Source organism: Pongo pygmaeus, chromosome 15, assembly GCF_028885625.2.
Source record: "Pongo pygmaeus isolate AG05252 chromosome 15, NHGRI_mPonPyg2-v2.0_pri, whole genome shotgun sequence".
NCBI lineage: Eukaryota > Metazoa > Chordata > Mammalia > Primates > Hominidae > Pongo > Pongo pygmaeus.
The window spans coordinates 29,252,520-29,275,056 of record NC_072388.2 but is presented as its reverse complement, the minus strand read 5'-3'; the positions used below and the strand labels follow the sequence as shown (position 1 = coordinate 29,275,056).

Here is a 22,537-nt window from a genome sequence, read left to right as displayed (position 1 = left end):
TAATTGCCTTTTTTTTTTTTTTTTTGAGATGGAGTCTCACGCTGTTGCCCAGGCTGGAGTGCAGTAGCATGATCTCGGCCCACTTCAACCTCTGCATCACGGGTTCAAACGATTCTCCTGCCTCAGCCTCCCGAATAGCTGGGACTACAGGCACGTGCCACCACGCCGAGCTAACTTTTGTATTTTTTAGTAGAGACAGGGTTTCACCATGTTGGCCAGGCTGGTCTCGAACTCCTGAGCTCAAGTGATCTGTCTGCCCTGGCCTCTCAAAGTTCTGGGCTTACAAGTGTTAGCCACCACACCTAGCTTTATAATTGCTTCTTTGATCCAGGGTTCTTTCTATTGATGTTTTAGGATTTTTAACATAGGCAGTCAGGTCATCCGCAAACAGTTCTATTTCTGCCTTCTCAATCTGTATACCTCTTCTTTTCTCATCTCTTGCATTAGCTAGGACTTTGAGTATGATGTTGAATAGGAGTGATGAAAGAGGAGATCCTTGCCTTCTTCCCAGTCTTAGGGGGAAAAGCATCTACTTTTTCATAATTAAATATGATATTTAGCTGTAGGTTTTTCATAGAGGTCCTTTATTAAGTTGAGGATGTTCCCCTTATTCCTATTTATTGAGAGTTTTTGTCATGAATGGGTATAAGATTTTGTTCTTTTCTATATCTATTGATATTTCTTCTTTAGCTTGTTTAACCAATTAATGATGTGTTATAGTAACACAGTTTTGAATGTTGAATCACTCTAGTATGCCTGGAATAAATCCTACTTTGTTGGATTCAGTTTGCTAATATTTTATTAAGGAGTTTTGCATCTATGCTCATGAGAGATATGTTTGTCGTTTTCCTTTCTTCTAGTATATTTATCTGGTTTTGGTATTTGGATAATGCTGGCTTCATCAAGTGAATTAGTAAGTGTTCCTTTTGCTTCTGTTTTCTGGAAGAGATTGTAGAGAATTGGTATTTCATTCTTAAATGTTTAGTAGAATTCACCCTAGAGCCCATCTGGGCATGATGCTTTTTATTTTTGAAGATTATTAATTATAGTTGGTTCCATTTCTTTAGTATATATGGATCCATTCATATCATTTATTGCTCCTTATGTGAGTTTTTGTAGAATGTGTCTTTCAAGGAATTGATCCACTTCATCTTAGTTATCAAATTTGTGGGCATTAAGCTGTTTATAATTTTTATTTTCCTTTTAATGTCCATGGGTTCAATAATGAGGACCCTTCTTTCATTTTTTTTTTTTTTTCCCGAGATGAAGTCTTGCTTTGTTTCCCTGGCTGGAGAGCAATGGTGTGAATCTCTGCTTACTGCAACCTCTGCCTTCTGGGTTCAAGCGATTCCTGCCTCAGCCTCCCAAGTAGCTGGGATGACAGGCACCCACCACCACACCTGGCTAATTTTTTTTTTTTTTTTTTGTATTTTTAGTAGAGATGGGATTTCACCATGTTGTCCAGGCTGGTCTTGAGTTCCTGACGTCAGGTAATCTACACACCTCAACTTCCCAGAGTGCTGGGATTACAGGCATTGAGCCACCATGCCCGGCCTCATTTCTGATATTAGTAGTTTGTGTCTTCTTTCTCCTCTTTCTTCCCCTTTCTCCGTCGTCCCTCCCTTTTTTGCTTGCCTGGCTAGAGTTTAATCCATTTTAATGGTCTTTTCAATGAACTAGTTTTATTGATTTTTCTATGGTAATTTTTTTGATTTCTGTGTTCTATTTTTTATTATTTCTTTTGTTTATAATGCTGTTCTTTGCTTTCCTAAGATGGAAGCTAAATTGGTTTCAAATCTTTCTCTTTTTTTTTCATTTATGTATTTATTTTGAAACAGAGTTTCGCTCTTGTTGCCCAGGCTGGAGTGCACTAGCATGATATCTGCTCACTGCAGCCTCTGCCTCCCGGGTTCAAGCGACTCTCCTGCCTCGGCCTCCCAAGTAGATGGGATTACAGCCACCCACCACCGTACCCAGCGAATTTTTTGTATTTTTAGTAGAGACAGGGTTTCACCATGTTGGCCAGGCTGGTCTCAAACTCCTGATCTCATGTGATCCACCTGCCTCGGCCTCCCAAAGTGCTGGGATTACAGGCTTATGCCACCATGTCCAGTCAATTTTTGTATTTTTAGTAGAGATGGGGTTTCACCATGTTGGCCAGGCTGGTCTCAAACTCCTGAGTTCAGGTAATCTCCCCACCTTGGCCTCCCAAAGTGCTAGTATTACAGGTGTGAGCCACAGTACCTGGCTAAAATATTTTAAAACTTATCCTGATACTTCTTTGACCAATGTTTCACTTACAAGTATGTTTAATTTCCTATATTCTGGGATTTTCTAATTATCTTTCTGTTACTGATTTTTAGATTTAATTCTTTTGTGGTCTGATAGTACACTGTATGAATTCTAATCTTTTAAAGTTGTTAAGGTGTGTTTTATGGTCCAAAATGTTTTTCTTGATGAACATTCCATGTGAGTTTGAAAATAATGTTGTTCTGCTGTTCTTGGATAAAGTACTGTGTAGGTATCAATTAGATCCAGCTGATTGATGATGCTGTTCAGTTGAACTACATCTTTACTGGTTTTCTGCCTTGCTGGATCTCTCAGTTACTGGTAGAGGAGTGTTATAGTTTCCAGCTATAATAGTGGATTCATGTATTTCTCAATTTTTGCTTCTTCTATTTTGTCACACTAAGGGTTGTGTTCTTGGAGAATTGACCTCTTTCGTTATGTAATATCCCTCTTTATCCTGGATACTTTCCTTGTTCCGAAGTCTGCTTCGTCTGAAATTAATGTAACTATTCCCACTTTTAAAAAATTAATGTTTGCATGGTATAACTCTCCCCATCCATTTACTTTTTGTTATTTTGTGTGTTTATACTTAAATAAAATTTATTGTAGGCAACCTGTCTGGCATTTTATTTTTTTAATTCACTACAACAGTCTCTTTTGATTGGCTTATTTAAATAATTCACATTTAAAGTGATTATTGATGCAGTTGGGTTAGTACCTTGTTGGTAACTCTTTTCTATTTTTGTACTTGTTCTTTGTTTATAATACTCTTTTTCTGCCTTCTCTGGTTTGAGAATTTTATATGACTGCATTTTCTCTGCTGTCTTAGCATATGAACTATAGTTTAAAAATGTTTCTTTTAGTAGTTATCCTAGAACTTATAAAACATTTACAACTAATTCAAGTCCACTTTTTTTTTTTTAAAGAGCCAGGGTCTGTCTCTGTCACCCAGGCTGGAGTGCAGTGGCACCATCATAGCTCACTTGTAGCCTTGATCTCCTGAGTTCAAGTGGTCCTCTCACATCAGCTTCCCAGATAGCTGGGACTATAGACATGTGCCACCACACCTGGCTAATTTTTTAAATAAAAGTTTTGTAGACATGCAGTCTGGCTATATTGCCCAGGCTTCAAGTCTACTTCTCTTTTCTTTTCTTTTCCTTTCTTTTCTTTCTCTTTCTTCTTTCTTCTTCTTCTTTTTTTTTTTTTTTTCAGTAGGGGGGAATAGGTAGCATTTGGTTGCATGGTAAAGTTCTTTGTGGTGATTTCTGAGATTTTGGCGCACCTGTCATCTGAGCAGTGTACACTGTACCCATTGTGTAGTCTTTTGTCCCTCACCCCCCTCCCATTTTTCCTCTCAAGTCTCCAAAGTTCATTATATCATTCTTATGTCTTTGCGTCCCCATAGCTTGGCTCCCAGTTATGAGAACATATAGTGTTTGGTTTTCCATTCCTGAGTTGTTTCATTTAGAATAATGGTCTCTCGAGCTCCATCCAGATTGCTGCAAATGCCATTATTTCATTCCTTCTTATGGCTAAGTAGTATTCCATGGTATATCACATTTTCTTTATCCACTCATTGGTTGATGGACATTTAGGCTGGTATTTTTGCAGTTGTGAATTGTGCTGCTATAAGCATGCGTGTATAAGTGTCTTTTTCATATAATAATTTCTTTTCCTCTGGGTAGATAACCAGTAGTGGGGCTACTGAATGAAGTCACCTTTCACATAATATTATATTGCTTCACAGGCAGCACAGGCACCTCATAGTGTAGGCATACTTCACATTAGTGCATTTGCAGATACTGAGTTTTTTACAGTTTGAAGGTTTGTGGCAACTCTGTGTCAAGCAAGTCTGTGTCATTTTTCCAACAGCATGTGCTCACTTTGTTAGCATTTTTTGGCAATGAAGTGTTTCCTTCTATTTGTTTGTTTGTTTATTTTTGTTTTAAGACAGTCTTACTCTGTCACCCAGGGTGGAGTGTAGTGGCACAATGTCAGCTCACTGTAGCCTCTACTACCCCCAGGCTGAAGTGATCCTCCTGCCTCAGCCCCCTGAGTAGCTGGGACTACAGGCGTGTGCCATAGCACCTGACAAATATTTGTTTTATTTATTCATCATTTTCAAGGTTTTTTTTTTTTTTTGTAGTTATGCTATTTGGGGTTCCTTGAGATTCCATATGAATTTTATGATGGATTTTTCTGTTTTCTGCAGAAATAAAGTTGGGATTTTGATAAGGATTGCATTGAATCTGTGGATTGCTTTGAGTATTGACATTTTAATAGTATTAAGTCTTATAATCCATTAACATGAGATGTGTTTCATTTATTTATGTCTTAATTTCTTTCAACATTGTTTTATAGTTTTCATTATGTAAGTCTTTCACATCCTTGGTTAATTCCTAGATATTCTTTTTGGTGCTATTGTGAATGGAATTATTTTCTTAATTATCTTTTCAGATTGTTCATTGTTAGTGTATAAAAATGAAACTGATTTTTCTGTGTTGATTTTGTATTCTATTACTTTGCTGGATTCATTTATTAGTTCTCATAGATTATTATGGAATCTTTTGAGTTTCTACATCATATCTGTGAACATAGTTTTATTTCTTCCTTTACAGTTTGGTTGCCTTTTATTTCTGTTTCCTAATTGATAGGAATTCTAGTACTATATTGAATAGAAGTGTGAAAGTGGATTTCCTTGCTTTGTTCCTGATCTTAGAGAAAACGCTTTCAGTCTTTCATCATTGAGTATGTTAGCTGTAGGTTTTTCATATATGGCTTTTATTATGATGAGGTAGTTTTCTTCTGTTTCTTGTGTGTGGAGTGTTATCATGAAAGGGTGTTGAATTCTGTCCAGTGCTTTTTCTGCACTAAGATAATTATGACTTTTTCCTTCATTCTGTTAATGTACTTTCTTACATTGCTTGATTTTCATATCTTGAATTATACTTTCATTACAGGAATAAATCCCTCTTGGTCATGATGTGTAATTCTTTTAGTATGCTGCTGAATTCAGTTTGCTAGTATTTTGTTGAGAATTTTAGTATCAGTGTTCACAGGGGATGTTGATTGGTCTATAGTTTCTTTAGTGTCTTTGTCTGCCTTTGGTTATCAGGGGCAGTGCTGGCCTCATAGAATGAGTTGGGTAGTATTCCTTTCTCTTCAGATTTTTGGAAAAGTTTGAGAAAGATTGGTGTTATTTAAATGCTGGTGGAATTCACCAGTGAAGCTATCAGATTCAGGGCTTTTCTTTGTTGGGAGATTTATTTGTGTGGAATTGATGGTTCCCAATTTAACTTTAATATCTGATTTTAGTAATTTGAGTCTCTCCTCTTCCTCCCTCCCTCTCTCTCTCTGTCTCTTTGTCCCCCTCTCCCTCTCTGTCCCCTTCTCTCCACCTCCCCCCCAGCTAAAGGGTTGTCAGTTTTTTTGATCTTTTCGAAGATTTGACTTTTGTTTTCAATAATTTTTTTTTCTATTCTGTTTCATTGATCTCTGCTCCAATCTTTATTTGCCTCTACTGGCTTTTGGTTTAGTTTGTTCTTTTTCTAGTTTCTTAAGTTGTAAAGTTAAGTTGTTGGAGATTGTCTTGTTTTTTACTTATTTTATTATGATTTTTGGTGTGTTCACTTTACTAACAACACATCAATTGTTCTCACTGGAATGTAAGTTCAGGTTAGATGAGAATTTCCTAAGTGTAATAAAGCATTCTGTAGTGTATCAAAGTTTGTATATAATGTCTGGCAAAACCAGCTTGCTCATAAATCATTAATCACTTCCATTATAGATAATTTGTTTAGTTTAAAAGGTGTGATTCTTACAGAGAAAATAAACAATGTACACATCTTGACAGTGTTCTTTTATCGTTGTATCAGGGCTTAAAATATACATATGTATTTCAAGATGACATTTTAAAATATTCTAATAAAACAGTAGCAAAATATAATTCTGCAGTTACAAAAGAGCTAAACTGGAATCTATAATTAAGTTATTCTAATCTTTACAATTAAAAAAATTTTTTTTTGAGACAGAGTCTCGCTTTGTCACCCAGGCTGGAGTGCAGTGGTGCAGTCTCAGCTCACTGTAACCTCTGCTTCCCGGGTACAAGTGATTCTCCTGCCTCACCCTCTTGAGTGACTGGGATTACAGGTGGGTGCCACCACACCTGGCTGATTTTTGGATTTTTTGTAGAGATAGGGTTTCACCATGTTGGCCAGGCTGATCTCGCACTCCTGACCTCAGGTGATCCACTCGCCTTGTCTTCCCAAAGTGTTAGGATTACAGGCGTGAGCGCGCGCCCGGCCTAATCTTTACAATTATGATTCTGAAATAAATATTATATAGCTCTGTTGTTTGCTGTAAGTTCAATGTAGAAACACTTTTCGTTGTGGGAGGCATTACAAGTTATACTCCATTACAAGTTAAACAGAGATAGGGTCTTGCTCTTTTGCCCAGCTGGAGTGCAGTGGCGCAGTCATAGCTCATTGTAACGTCAAACTCTTGGGCTCAAGCTTTCCTCCCCACTCAGCCTCCCAAGTAGCTGGGACTACAGGTGTGCACCACCATACCCACCCAATTTTTTTTTTTTTAATTTTTTGTAGAGATGGGGTCTTGCCATGTTGCCTAGGCTGTTCTCGAACTCCTGGCCTCAAGTGATCCTCCTGTCTCAGTGTCATATATAAAGTTTCGGTGCCGCAAAAGAAATAACAGTTGAATATAAAACTTTCTTTTTAATTCTCAGCAAGGCAAGTTACTTCTGTATAGAAGGGTGCGCCCTTACAGATGGAACAATGGTGAGCGTACACTTGGACGAGGGAGGGGAAGGGGTTCTTTATCCCTGATGCATGTGGCCCCTTGCTTCTGTGTCATTCCCCTGTTGGCTAGGGTTAGACGCACAGGCTAAACTAATTCCGATTGGCTAATTTAAAGAGAATGACAGGGTGAGTGCTTTGGCGGGGGTCAGGGCAGAGCAGGTAGCAGGTAATTGGAATGAGTCAGGATGGAGCAGGTGATTGGAATGTAGAGTGGAGCAGGTGAGTCAGGGTGGAGTGGGTAATCGAAAAAGATTGCTTTACGAGGAAGTTAAGTTTAAAAGTAGAAGGCAAAGAATTGAACATACTGACATATTCTTTGAAAAGAAATTTAGAACTCATATCTAACAATCCCTCCCCTTGTGTTTCCTTACAGCTTTCTTTTCAAACTTTTTTTTAACATGTCTTGGCTTAGTTGTTTTGCTTGACTTTCTAAAAGAAGAAGCTTCTCTGGATAAGGTGGAGGATAGTTAAGGGAGGTTTTAGTAAGTTCCATTTTTATGAGCCTCTGCATCTACTTACAGATGCATGGTATGACACAGCACCTGACAAGAATAAGTACAGCTATTATGGCTGCAAGGGAAGAATTGAGGCTATTATTCCTTTCCATTTACTGAACTACTTTTTTTTTTAGCCATCCTGTAAAGGGGTCATTTACCCCAGAGTTGCTGTCTAACTCATTGGATAGAGCAGTGAGACCTTGCAGTGCTTTTGTTATACTTTTATTAGGGGCGGTGCTGTTTGGGATGAAGGTATAACATTGAGTTTTAATCATGACGCAAATTCCTCTTTCTGCTAATATCATGTCTAAGGCTATCCTATTTTCCTAAGCCATCTAGCTGGTAGCCCCTAATTGTTCAGCTATTCCTTTAACAGCATCTCTAGTGTAGTTAATAAATCGCTGTTGGTTGTAATAGATGTAGTTTATCCAATCTACATTTTTGTCACTCACCAAAATACTGACTCAAATCCTTCAGCTATTTGATTTTGGGCTTTAAATTGATCTGGTATTCCCCATGGGACTTTAATTGTGTCTAAATAGATGTGAGAGTTGAAAGACCTATAAGGGGCTTCTCTCACTTTATGATGTCTTACTTTTCCTTTCTCTGGTTGATGAAATGGCAGGGTGAAAGGGATAGCCAATTGGGCTAAAGCACAAGTGCCACTCCAGTTATTTGGCAGAGTGTCCACTAAAGGTCCACCGCAATACCACCACATATCTGCTCGGGGATGAACAAGGGCTGACTGACTGATAAGCTCTTAAATTCTTAAGCTCACTTCATCCCTTCAGGTCTCCAAGGAACACTAAGTTTCCTCCATGTTGTGAGAGACACAAAGTGAACTTAGTGTTGGGAGATGGAGGCTGGATGGCCCTCGGGGGCTGACCCACAGGGTGCCGGATTTCAGGATATAGCAGAGAGACAGCTTGGCAAGACTTATTACTCCAGGCTGTAGAATCCTGGCAAAGAGCTACCATGCAGCCCATGCCTGGTTGACTGGAGGACCACCTTAGTGGAAAGGGGAAAATCTGGGCCTCTGGCCTGCCGTGCGCACAAACATAACAATTGCTTTTGTTTAATGTACGGATGGAATATTTGATCCATTCCAACCAGGCATTTACATATTGGTATCTTGTCTCAATTGCCAAAGTTTGTTTTAAGTCTTTAACTTTTACCATCGCTATCTTGGCCTTGTCGTTAGATGGAGGAGGAACAGTAGTTCCTTTGTGAGAGGTTTTGGAAAAAGGCTTAGAAGCCGGTGCAGGTGGTGGGGGATCAAAGAAATGCATTTTAAGGAATCCAATAGGGTCTGTCCTTGAAACCTCAGCCCCCATACCATAAAACTGGCGTAAAGAAGGGAACTGGCTTAGAAAAGAGGAGAACTTTGGGGGCTTGAAATAGTAGCCTGTATAGGGTTGCATTGGTTTAGCTGAGAGCTGGGGGGGCTGTCCCTTTAGTGAAATGAATGTATGGTTTTAGGAAATTACAAAAACTGGTTGGGGCAGTCTATCCTTGCTCTTTAGTGGTCCACAGAACGTTGGACCAACTACGGCATAAAAGCTCTACATCGGGGGGCAAGACACCTGGTTGACACTCGGGTCTTTATCGAAATTTCCCTGGATTAAAAGGTCCCAATTTACTAGCCCATTCTGAGGAGAGTCAGGAGGGACAAGGTACTTTTCTGAAATAGAGAGCTGTCTTTGACTTGGCAAGTCCCCACAGGGTATAACAGGGCAAGCATTAAATGCAGTAGTTTGAGGCAAAATTGACTTGGTGTTAATAACCAGATGGTCAGCAATAGAGTGAGAAAAGAAGAGTAATACAATAGATGAAAAAGTTAAATTTTTCTTAGCTTTGGTTTGGTAGGGTTTTCCCCTGGGACTGTGGTCCACGACTCTGGAGGGGGTGGCGCTTTGACTTAGGTTTGGAAGAGTCCATCCCTTTTTCGCTGTACGAACAGCAGTCTCGGTGGTTTGGTTAGCAGCACAAGGTAGGGTCTTTCCCATGCTGGCTCGAGTTTTTCTTCTTTCCACTCTTTGATGAGAAGGTGATCTTCAGGCTGGTGCTGGTTTACTGGAAATTCTAGGGGTTGTACCTGTGCTAAAAGACTTTTAGTTTTGAGGGAAAGGAAAGTGGAAGATAAACCAAGTATATAATTTCTAAGAAATTGACCTTTTGTTTTAAATGTGGGGACATCAACAGTGCACTTTATATATAGTCTTTGGTGCCTTCTTACTGAGAAATTTCCTTTAGCACCTATTTTTATTAGTTTTTAGACCAAAGAAAGCCAAACAACCATTTTATATTTAACAATGCTTCCTGTATGATTTTTATACCAAATAAGCTGAATTTCACTTTTATATTAGTGTTATTAATGTTAATTTTAATAAAACCTTGTAGACATATTTATCCAATTCTTAATATCTGACCATAAGGTAAGATTTTTGTAGACTTTTTTTTTTTTTTGGAGACAGAGTCTCACTCTGTGGCCCAGGCTGGAGTGCAGTGGCGCGATCTCAGCTCCCTGCAAGCTCCGCCTCCCGGGTTCACGCCATTCTCCTGCCTCCGCCTCCCGAGTAGCTGGGACTACAGGCACCTGCCACCATGCCTGGCTAATTTTTTTTGTATTTTTAGTAGAGATGGTGTTTCACCATGTTAGCCAGGATGGTCTTGATCTCCTGACCTCATGATTTGCCCTCCTCCGCCTCCCAAAGTGCTGGGATTACAGGCGCGAGCCACCGCACCTGGCTTATAGACTCTTTTTAACCTTTTTTATAATTTTTGTTAAACAGCAGGTTAGTGCTTTAAGAAAAACCTGTTATGCTTTTGTTTTAATATCCAGTTCAGAGAAAAACTGGATGATACCTCTTTGGCTAATATGTTTACATACAGAATTTCCTTTACAATTAACGTTTTAAAACTTGCTTAAACCTTTGAAACAAAATACATATTTTTTTAACCTTTTAATGTAGGTGAAAATTCAGATTCTTATGCCTCCTTATAGTCTGTTTACCAAAAGTATATTTTACTTTCCTTACACACTTTGCACATAAACTGTTTCTTCTATAGTTTTACATTTAGGAGGCTTAATTACTTTTAAATTATACAACATTTCTTGCATAAATTTCCTTTTATAACCTTTTTTTTTCTCCACGACTTTCACAGATAATTCTTCAACATGCCTCAACTTTCTGACTTGCCGCAAACATCCTTTTTTTTTTTTTTTTGAGATGGAGTCTTGCTCTGTCGCCCAGGATGGAGTGCAGTGGTGCCTTCTTGGCTCACTACAACTCTGCCTCCTGGGTTCATGCCATTCTCCTTCCTCAGCCTCCCAAGTGCTCAGGCACCCGCCACCATGCCCGGCTAATTTTTGTATTTTTAGTGGAGACGGGGTTTCACTGTGTTAGCCAGGGTGGTCTCGATCTCCTGACCTCGTGATCCGCCCGCCTCGGCCTCCCAAAGTGCTGGGATTACAGGCGTGAGCCACCATGCCTGGCTTTTTTTTAAAACCAGTTAATCTTATTTTAGGACAAGAATTTACCATATAATGTTCTTTTTACATAAATTCTGTTCCCCCAATTTCTTTTTTTTTTTTTTGAAGATGATAATCATTCTTTTCTGAAGTGAACTTCATGTTGGTGAACTAGACTGTCTAAGGCCATAAGATTAGAAGTTAGGATAATACATGTTACACTGTTAACTTTTAGCAAACTACTTTTGTTGAAAACCTTCTAAGTTTGGGATTTCAATTATTCTTTATTATTAATAAGACCCTGTTTAGTCCAAATTAACTTAGAATTGGTATAGATGGTTCCTTCCTAGTTTTGTAAGTACTTTAAGGCTTGGCTGAGTGCAAATAGCTTGCACGTTTGAGCAGACCAGTTATTAGGCAGTTTTCCTGACTGCTTCTGCAGGAGTTTCCCTATCAATTACTGAATACCTGTTGTTCCCCCTCCCACCCCAATCACCCAGGAGGAACCATCTATAGTCGTGTCCTGAAGGGGCTTCCTCCTAGGTCTGGTCGGATCTTTGTATGGTAATTAAGATTTCAGTCCCCTGTTAAGAAACCTTCTGGGTTAAGGGAATTTTCAGTGGTTAACGATAAATCATCTTTTTCTAACAGAATAGCCTTATAATTTAAGATTTTTGAGTTAGTAAGCTACCTTTTTGCTTTTTGACTTAGGGTAGTTCTGAACTGGTGAGGTGTGCTCACAATGAGGTTTCCTCTAAAAGTTATTTTTCTACTTTCTTCTGTTAGCAAAGCAGTTGCCGCTACAGATAGAATGCATTTGGGCCCTCCGCGGGTTACTGGGTTAAGGATTTTTGATAGGAAGGCTACGGGTTGTCAGTGGCCTCAGTGCTTTCGGGCTATGCCCTTGTTTACACTGACAGCGAGGTGGTATTGGAGTGTTATAGGGTCACGGAGAAGACCTTCAATTATTAACTATAGGTTTTAAATTTACCCTGGCTCTTAAAGGAATAGGGTACACTGTTTTTTTCTTTACTACTTCTATTTTTCTCTTTCTCTCTTTGACTTTGTCTCTTTCTCTCTCTCTGACTCTCTGTCTCTCTGCCTCTTTCGCCTCTCTCTGCCTCTTTCCCCCCCACCACCTCTCTTTCCTCCCTCTCTCTGCCTCTCTTTCCCCTCTGTGTCCCTCTGCCTCTAGGGTAGGGACCTGTAGGAGTGGAGCTACTCTAATACCCAAGAAGAAAGGAAAAGGCGGGGGGATTGGGGGTTGTGTCAGGTTCAACCCTTGAAATTAACGGAAGGCTCAACCCCTTAACACCAGGGATGTCTCACCTTGCGTGTCCCGGAAGGCTCAACCCCTCAAACCAGGGGTGTCTTGCCTTGCCTGTCCCGGAAGGCTCAACCCCTCAAACTAGGGGGTGCTTGTCTTGCTTGTCCTGGGAGGTTGACCTGTTTCCTCCCTTTCCCCTTCTGAAGGTCCTTTGCACACTTCCCACTCGTGCTGTCATCTCTGGCTGCTCCCCTAAGGGAGAATTAGGCCCCTCTTTGTGTTGGCGTGCTGGTATAAATCCCATGGCAGGATTCGCTTTAAGCCATATGAGGTAGCTATGGAACTGCGGAGAGGACCCACTCACTCCGTCCAGCAGTAGGACTTGTCACCAAACACACAACACCGCAAGCAGGGTTGTTGATGATCATTCATGCACGCACACATTTAGTCCTCCAGAATTTGACCACAAAGGAAGTACTTTACCGGCTCCTGCGGCTTCTCCTTCCTTGGCCTGTGCACAGTCATCGCAGCAGTATGTGAGGATCCTTTAAGCTAGGTTGCTGGCCAGTCCCCCACTCTGCGTTGTTGAGAGCTCGGGTTGTTCCTCGCACTGGGTGGGTCTTGATTTCTCATCCCTGAGGCTGCCACAATAGGGCAGAGTGCACCTCCTCACAAGAGAGAACCAGAGACTGTCCCTGGTGGGGAATGTAATCCCGGATGAGCCCCCAAATTGTTATATATAGAGTTTCTGTGCCACAAAAGAAATACACTCAGATATAAAATTTTCTTTTTAATTCTCAGCAAGGCAAGTTACTTCTGTATAGAAGGGTGCACCCTTACAGATGGAACAGTGGTGAGCACACACTTGGACAAGGGAGGGGAAGGGGTTCTTATCCCTGCCGCACGTGACCCTTTGCTGCCGTGTTGCTCCCCTGTTGGCTAGGGTTAGACGCACAGGCTAAACTAATTCCAATTGGCTAATTTAAAGAGAATGACGGGGTGAATGCTTTGGCGGGGGTCAGGGCAGAGCAGGTAGCAGGTAATTGGAATGAGTCAGGGTGGAGCAGGTGATTGGAATGTAGAGTGGAGCAGGTGAGTCAGGGTGGAGTAGGTAATTGGAATGAGTCAGGGTGGAGCGGGTAATCGAAAAAGATTGCTTTACGAGGAAGTTAAGTTTAAAAGTAGAAGGCAAAGAATTGAACATACTGACATATTCTTTGAAAAGAAATTTAGAACTCATATCTTAACACTCAGCATCCCAAAGCACTGGGATTACAGATGTCTGGCCCCATGCACTTTTGTTTGTTGGGTTTTTTTTTTTTTTGAGATGGAGTTTCACTTTTGTCACCCAGGCTGGTACAAGTGATTCTCGTTCCTCAGGTTCCTGAGTAGTTGGGATTACAGGCACCTGCCACTATGCCTGGCTAATTTTTTTAGTAGAGATGGGGTTTCATGATGTTGGCCAGGCTGGTCTTGAACTCCTGACCTCAGGTGATCCATCTGCCTCAGGCTCCCAAAGTGCTGGGATTACAGGTGTGAGCCACTGCTCCCGGCCTCTTTTTTTTTTTTTTTTAAGAGATGGGTCTTGCTGTGTTGCCCAGGCTGGTCTTGAACTCCTGACCTCATGACCTTTCTGCCTTAGTCTCCTAAAGTGCTGGGATTACAGACATAAACCACGGCACCCCATGCACTTAAGGAGCCAACCAGTCTACTAGGCAGGCAGAAGAAAGTAAATTAACTGGGGTAAATAGGACTCCTATATAACATCCAAAGCATGTGGGATTCTGCAGCAAACTGGGAGCATTTCTGGATTGGCCTGCTGTCTTCTTTAGAACTAATTTCATTGTAACAGTTTAAGAAGGTGGATATTTTTACATAGTCAGGTGCATTAGGTGACATGTTTCTTTTCTGTTAACTTGACTCCTCTGAATGACCTAGTTCACTGGTGAACTAGTGACAAGTAATTTGGTTACCAAGCAAATCAAGCCTGCAAGAAAGGAAGTCAATACTCAGAATAGTGTGTTATTGTCTGAATTCCATCAAATAATGTGTTTTCTGTGTGAACACTTAACCTCAATAATGACATGTCTAACTAGAGCAAGCTCCTGCAACAAGACGAAGACCAAGACAGCACCAAGACCAAGACTCTCTTTTTTTTTTCTTTTTTTTTTTTTTTGAGATGGGGCCTTGCCCTGTTGTGTGCTGGCTGGAGTGCAGTGGTGCCATCTCGGCTCACTGCAACCTTCACCTCCGAGTTCAAGTGATTCTCCTGCCTCAGCCTCTGGAGTACTTGGGATTACAGGTGTGCGCCACCACAACTGGCTAATTTTTGTATTTTTAGTAGAGACGGGGTTTCACCCTCTTAGCCAGGCTGATCTCAAACTCCTGACCTCAGGTGATCCGCCCACCTCAGCCTCCCAAAGTGCTGGGATTACAGGTGTGAGCCACCGTGCCGAGCCTGCATCTCTTCTTCTAAGGCTTAGGTTTTGCCCATAATTCTCAATGCATGGAATAGTTGACACTAACAGTCATTGTTCCCATCACAAAGCCTTGGGCTGCCACATGCATGTGGATCAGGTGAAGGGACATTTTAATATTTCTCCTGCTCTTCAATTTGTATATCCACTGCAACAATTGCTGCAAAACCTGCTATTCCAATAGGGGACAAATAGTGCCTCTTTAGCTTTTTGGATATGTTTGAATTCCTGATCATCATAGGAAGAAAGAGAAACATCTGTGTTGGTTGGTATGGAAATTGCTAGAAGAATCTCCCAAGAGCAACAAAACCCTCATGATCCAACTGGCTTCAAATCCCAGCTCCCATGCCCTGTCTTTTCTTGTGTGTAGTTTTTTGTTTTTTTTTTCTTTTTTAGACGGAGACTCGCTCTATTGCCAGCTTACTGCAACCTCCGCCTCCCAGGTTCAAGTGATTCTCATGCTTCACCCTCCCATATAGCTGGGACTACAGATGCGCACCACCACACCTGCCTAATTTTTGTATTTTTACTAGAGATGGAGTTTCGCCATGTTGGCCAGGTTGATCTCGACCTCCTGACCTCAAGTGATCCTCCTGCCTCAGCCTCTCAAAGTGTTGGGATTACAGGCATGAGCCACCGCACCTGGCTCTTTTCTTGTATTTTAATGTAAGCATTTATATCTATAAATTTCCCCCTGAGCATTGCTTACATTGCATCCTCTGAGTTTTGGTATGTCCTGTGTTTGTTTTCATTTGTTTCTGTTACCTAATTTTTCTTCTTTGATCCATTGGTTAAGAGTGTGTTGTTTAATTTCCACAAATTTGTGAACTTCAGTTTTCTTTTGTTATTGATTTCTAACTTGTTTTTTTGTGGTCAGAGAAGAAACTTTGATATCTGTCTTTTTAAAGTTATTGAGACTTGTCTGAGCATGGTGGCTCATGCCTGTAATCCCAGCACTTTGGGAGGCCAAGGTGGGCAGATCACTTGAGGTCAGGAGTTTGAGACCAGCCTGGCCAACATGGTGAAACCCTGTCTCTACCAAAAAATACAAAAATTAGCTGGGTTTGGTGGCGTGCGCCTGTAGTCCCAGCTACTCGGGAGGCTGAGGCAGGAGAATCACTTGAACCCAGGAGGTGGAGGTTGCAGTGAGTTGAGATTGCGCCACTGCAGTCCAGCCTGGGTGATAGAATGAGACCCTGTTTCAAAAAAATAAAAAAGTTATTTAGACTTAACTTGTGACTCAATTTACATGGTCTGTTCTGGAGACTGTCCCATGTGCACTTAAGATGTGTATTTTTTTGTTGGGTAAAGTGTTCTGCATATGTGTGTTAGAGCTAGGTGATTTGTTGTGTTGTTCAGATCCTCTGTTTTCTTCCTTACCATTTGTCTGGTGGTTCTATCCATTATTTAGAGTGGGGTATTGAATCTCCAACTACTGTTGTCTATTCTCCCTTCTATTCTGTCAGTTTTGCTTCATACATTTTGATGATCTGTTACTAGGTGTGTGTGTGTTTATAGTTGTAATATCTTCTCATCATTATTAGTATAGTCATGTGTCACGTAACGGCAAGAATGTGTTTTGAGAAATGTATCGTTAGATGATTTCATCTTGTAAACATCACAGAGTATGCTTACACAAACTAGATAATATAGCCTGCACTTGGGCTATATGGTATAGCCTATTGTTCTGAGACCACAAACCTGTATAGCATGTTACTGTACTGAATACTATAGGCAGTTGTAACACAATGGTAAGTATTTGTGTATCTAAACATAGAAAAGGTATAGTAAAAAAATGGGGCCAGGTGCTGTCTCTCACACCTGTAATCCTAGCACTCTGGGAGGCTGAAGAGGGAGGATTGCTTGAGGCCAGGAGTTTGAGCCCAGTCTGGGCAACATGGTGAAATCCCATCTTAGAAAAATAGAAAACTTAGCCAGTCATAGTAGTAGGTGCTTGTAGTTTCAGCTGCTTGGGAGGCTGAGAGGGGAGAATCACCTGAACCTAGGGAGGATGAGGCTGCAGTGAACTGTGATCGTGCCACTGCACTGTGGCCTGGGTGACAGAGTGAGACCCTGTCTCAGAAAAAAGAAAGATAACAAATGGTACAACTGTGTAGGGCACTGACCATGAATGGAGCTTTTAGGATTGGAAATTGCTCTGGTTGAGTCAGTGAGTGGTGAGTGAATTTGTAGGCCTGTGGCATTGTCTCTCCTGTAGATTTTATAAACACTGTATACTTAGACTTTACTAAATTTATGTGAATTTTTTTCAATAATAAATTAGCTTACCATAATCATTTTACTTTATAAATTTTAATTTTTTCAGCGTTTTAACCCTTTTGTAATAACACTTAGTTTAAAACAAGCACATTGTACAGCCATATAAAAATATTTTCTTTTTATCTTTATTCTATTAGCTTTCTTCTAGTTTTTAAAATTGTGATTTATTTTTACTTTTTAAACTTAGAAGTTAGAAATGAAGACACAAACACACATATTAACCTATGCCTATGTAAGGCCTAGGAAGGCCTAGGTTAATATCATTGTCTTCTACCTCCACATCTTGTCCCACTGGAAGGTCTTCAAGGGTAGTAACACACATGGAACTGTCATCTTCCGTGACAACAATATTTTCTTCTGGAATACTTCCTGAAGGACCTGCCTGAGGCACTTTTGCAGTTAACTTTTCTTTTTATAGGTAGGAATACACTCTAAAATAACGATAGAATCAGGCATGATGGCTCACACCTGTAATCTCAGCAACTCGGAAGGCTAAGGCAAGAGTACCACTTGAGGCCAGGAGTTCAAGGCCAGCCTGGGCAACAAAGCAATACTCTTCTCTACAAAAATAATTTTTAAAAAATTAGCCTGGCTGGTGGCCCGAGCCTTAAGCTGAAGCAGGAGGATCACCTGAGCCCAGTACTTAGACGGTACAGTGATCTGTGACTGCACACTACAACCCAGTCTGGGTGTCTCAAAACAAAAATGTATAGTAAATCAACTGTAGAATAGTCATTATTGTCATTATAAGTATTGAGCACTGTACATAATTATATGTATTGTACTTCCGTATGACTGACAACACAGTAGATTTGTTTATAACAGCATCAGGACAAACGTGAGTAATGCGTCTAACGCGTCCCACTACAATGTTACAATAGCTACGACTTCTAGACTTCTGTGACTTCACTAGGTGATAGGAATTTTTTAGCTCCATTATAATCATATGGGACCCCTGTTGTATATGCAGTCTGTCATTGACTGAAATGTCATGTGGCACATGACTGTATATAATGTTCTTTGTCTCTTGTCCCTTTAAAAATTTTAAGCCTATTTTGTCTGATATTAGTATGGGAGATTGACAGACTTTTAAAGTAAGTATATTAGGTTTTGTGGGCTACAAAGGGTTTGTGTTGCCTATTCTTTGTTTCTTGTTTTACGGTACTTTAAAAAACATTTTTAGTTTTGGGGCTATGCAAAAACAAGCCTGGGATAGGTTGCCAATTCCTCTTTTATCTTGAATAAAAATTTTTTAATTGTAATGAATTTTTAATCCTTTATGGCTAGTGTTTTTGTCTTTTTCAAGAAATCTCCCCTTAATCTGAAGTTGTGAAGATACTTGTTATATCCTAAAAGCATTACTGTCATGCCTTCATATTTAGATCTATAATCCTCCTGGAACTGTATGTGAGGCAGAAAGTATCAGGCAGATGTTCATTTTCTTTTTTTCTTTTCTTTCTATTTTTTTTTTTTTTTTTTGAGACGGAGTCTTGCTCTGTGGCCCGGGCTGAAGTGCAGTGGCACCATCTCAGCTCACTGCAAGCTCTAGCTCTGCCTCCCGGGTTCACGTCATTCTCCTGCTTCAGCCTCCTGAGTAGCTGGGATTACAGGTGCCCGCCACCACGTCCGGCTAATTTTTTGTATTTTTAGTAGAGGCAGGGTTTCACCGTGTTAGCCAGGATGGTCTCAATCTCCTGACCTCATGATCTGCCTGCCTCAGCCTCCCAAAGGGCTGGGATTACAGGAGTGAGCCACCGCGCCCAGCCTCATTTTCATTTTTAGCCCACATTTGGATTCTCTATTACTAAGCACCATTTTTGAAGCAACCATTTTTTTCTCAATGTTCTGCACTGCCATCTTTCATAAATCATGTGATCTTCTGTGCTTTCGTTTGTTTCTGGACTTTCCGTTCTGTTTCTTTGGTTCATTTTTCTATCCCTGAATCATCAGTGTCTTAATTTCTGCAGTGTTATAATATATCTTATTGTTCAGTAGAGCAAATTCTATCACCTCATTCTTTTTTTTTTTTTCTTGAAACTCTGTTGCCTGGGTTGGAGTGCAGTGGCCTGATCATAGCTCACTGAAACATCTGCCTCCTGGGCTCAAGCAATCCTCCCACATAGATGGGACTACAGGTGTATGCCACCACACCTGTCTATTTTTTGTATTTTGTAGAGATAGAGTTTTGCCGTGTTGCCCAGGCTGGTCTTGAACTCCTGGTCTCAAGCAATCCGCCCTCCTCAGCCTCCCAGAGTGCTAGGATTATAGGCGTGAGCCCCCTGTAGTCGGCCCATCTCATCCTTTATAATTGTCTTGGCTGTTCTAGGTAATTTGAATTTTTTTTGGTAAATTTTAGTATCAGCTTGTCAGGTTCTACACATACAAATTCAGAATTTGATTGAAATTAAATCTGTCAGTCAATTTGGGTAAAAATGGATATTTTTATAGTAGTCAGCTAGTCCATTTAGGTTGTCTTTAATGCCTTTGTTAAATTTTTATATTTCCTGTATAAAGCTCTTGCCCATCTTTGGTGGTTTTTTCCTAGTTACTTTTTTCTATTATAGTTTTGGAGATGGAGTCTCACTGTGTTGCTCAGGCTGGTCTCGAAGTCCTCGGCTCAAGCAATTCTCCCCCACCCCCCAGCTTCCCAAGTAGCTGGCATTATAGTCATGTGCCACCATGCCTTTTTTAGGTACTTTCATTTTTTGATGCCATGGGGAATGTGTTTTTTGAGGTTACTTTTGAAAGTGTTTATTTGCAGAGATGATCCTATAACATTGCTGAAAAGTAGATTGTTAATGATCCTGTACTAAGTGCTAAATTTATTATTTAAGTGGTCATTATGTTATTATCACTATCAGGTATAACCTTTACCTTTTCAATCAGTTTACCCTCTAGATACGTGATGATATGAGGTCATAAGGTCAGTTCCAGTCATTGTGGCTTCTCTCTCATTTACTTGGTCCTCCTCCATGTATTTTTGGTTAATCCGTGTGTTGGTGGTGGTGGTGGTTTTTTTGTTTTGTTTTGTTTTTTTTCTTTTCATTCAGGGTCTTGCTCTGTCGCCCAGGCTGGAGTGCAGTGGCAATCATGGCTCACTGCAGCCTCGACCCCTCCGCTCAAATGATCCTCCTGCTTCAGCCCCTCAAGTAGCTGGGATTACAGGCGTGCACCGCCACACTCAGTTAATTTTTAAATTTTTGGTGAAGACGAGGTGTTGCTGTGTTGGCCAGGCTGGTCTCAAACTCCTGGTCTTAAGTGCCTCCTTTCTTGGACTCCCGAAGTGCTGGGATTACAGGTGTGAGCCACCATGCCCACCCTAGTCCACATTTTTTAAAAAGGTTTTGTTTTTAATTCTTGAGCCTTTTCCTTGTCCTAAATTCTCACAAATTATTTCCTTTCAGCCTTCTGTTCAGTACTGCTTTGGAATTTTTGCTTTTTGGTGTGTGGTTTGTGCTTGTCTATCTTACTAGATTCTCTAAGTGTGGATAGTTGGTAATACAAAAATGCAGCAGAAGGAAATGAAAACCAATTCTCACAACAGTATAAGATTCTAATAGGAAATACTACTGCTGGGTAGTCTTTTTTAAAAAGAATCCTCTTAGAGGACATTATGACTTTCACTTAGTTTCAATGCCTTTCTCAATCAGAAACCCACCAATTTTTACTTCTTCAGAAGCAAAATAATAAAACAGGTTTCCTTCAGCTTTTTGTAATGGTAATTTTAGAACACTAATTAGATCTGAAAATTGAGAGTTACGTAATGGTTCTATAGTATGGGCTTAGTGGTTTTTAAAAACAACAGCAACAAACAGCCAACACAGGAGAAAACACTAGTCAGAATCTTTCTTAAAAGTGTATGACGAATTTGACATCTTTTCCCTTTGCTCCACAGCTTGATAGAGAGTAAGTGCTGCTCTTTTCTTCACGATCATAGACTATTAGGTTCTGAACCTTTATTATTCCTCCTAGTGCTTTTTTAAAATTTTGAAAATATGTATTTATAAGTGTGATATAGCTGTTTGTTTGTTTATTTTTATTTTTATTTTGTAGAGGCAGGGTCTTGCTTGTCGCCCAGGCTGGAGGGCAGTGATGGAGGGCAGTCGCCCAGGCTGGAGGCTAGCTGACTCTAGCCTCACTCCTGGGCTCAAGCAGTTCTCCTGCTTCAGCCTGCCAGGTAGCTAAGACTCCAGGAACATGCTACCATGCCTGGCTAATTATTGACTTTTTGGTACAGACAGGGTCACACTGTCTTGTCAAGGCTGGTCATGAACTCTGTAGCTGTTTATAGCTTCTCAGGTGTTGCGAAGTTGTAGATAATTTCATACACATTTTTTTTAGGGTAACAGTTTTTTTGATGACAGCAGTTATTTATTACTTAGGTGTTTTTAGTAGTTGACTTGATTTAGCTGGTCTCCTTGGCTAATGTATTTCTCTTGTAGAAATCAACACATCCTAACTAAAGTTTTAACAACAATTTAGCTTACTGAATAGCTTTCTTCTCATACTGAACAAATGCACCTGTGTCATCTCTGCAAGAACATTCTACCTCTTGTGAAAATTAGTTTTATTGTCAATGTGTGGATAATGGCAAATGTCCCCAGACAGATGCCAGTCTCTTTCAACATTATTCTTTAGTCTGAGGTGGTTAAAGGAGGCTGACATATAGGGAAGGGCTAGAAAAAGGCAGAGAATTGCCTTTTTCAGGAAATAAGGATAAAAGGCACTTAAGGAAAAAAATTCTCTCACAGTGGAAAAAAGACAATAGAAAGCAATGAGGTAATGAAATGTATGGTGGCTTACTTAAACTATTTGTAATACTATGGCATTTACCGTTTCAAGAATTAAAACCAAATTTGGAGTGGGGTGGTACAATGGAAAGATTATACATTTTCTTTTTTCTCTCTTTTTTTTTTTTGAAATGGAGTCTCGCTCTGTCGCCTAGGCTGGAGTGCAGTGGCACCATCTCGGCTGACTGTAAGCTCCACTTCCCGGGTTCACACCATTCTGCCTCAGCCTCCCGAGTAGCTGGGACTACAGGCGCCTGCCACTACGCCTGGCAATTTTTTGTATTTTTTAGTAGAGACGGGGTTTCACCGTGTTAGCCAGGATGGTCTCGATCTCCTGACCTCGTGATCCGCCTGCCTCGGCCTCCCAAAGTGCTGGGATTACAGGCGTGAGCCACCGCGCCCGGCCCCTCTTTGCTTTTTTCTTTTGAGACAGAGTCTCGCTCTGTTGCCCAGGCTGGAATGCAGTAGCACGATCTTGGCTCACTGCAGCTTCTGCCTCCCAGGTTCAAGCGATTCTCCTGCCTCAGGCTTCCGGGCTCACTGCAGCTTCTGCCTCCCAGGTTCAAGCGATTCTCCTGCCTCAGGCTTCCGGGTAGCTGGGATTACAGGCACCTGCCATCATGCACAGCTAATTTTTGTATTTTTGTAGAG

General features: G+C 40.6%; 1 protein-coding gene and 1 pseudogene across 4 annotated transcripts in view; one reads left to right on the top strand and one right to left on the bottom strand.

Moving 5' to 3' along the window:
• STRN3 (striatin 3) overlaps positions 1-22,537 on the top strand; it is a 129,996-nt gene that overhangs the window by 48,046 nt on the left and 59,413 nt on the right. The gene's annotated exons all lie outside the window — the stretch shown is intronic.
• LOC129013166 (HIG1 domain family member 1A, mitochondrial-like) lies at positions 14,812-16,220 on the bottom strand (annotated as a pseudogene).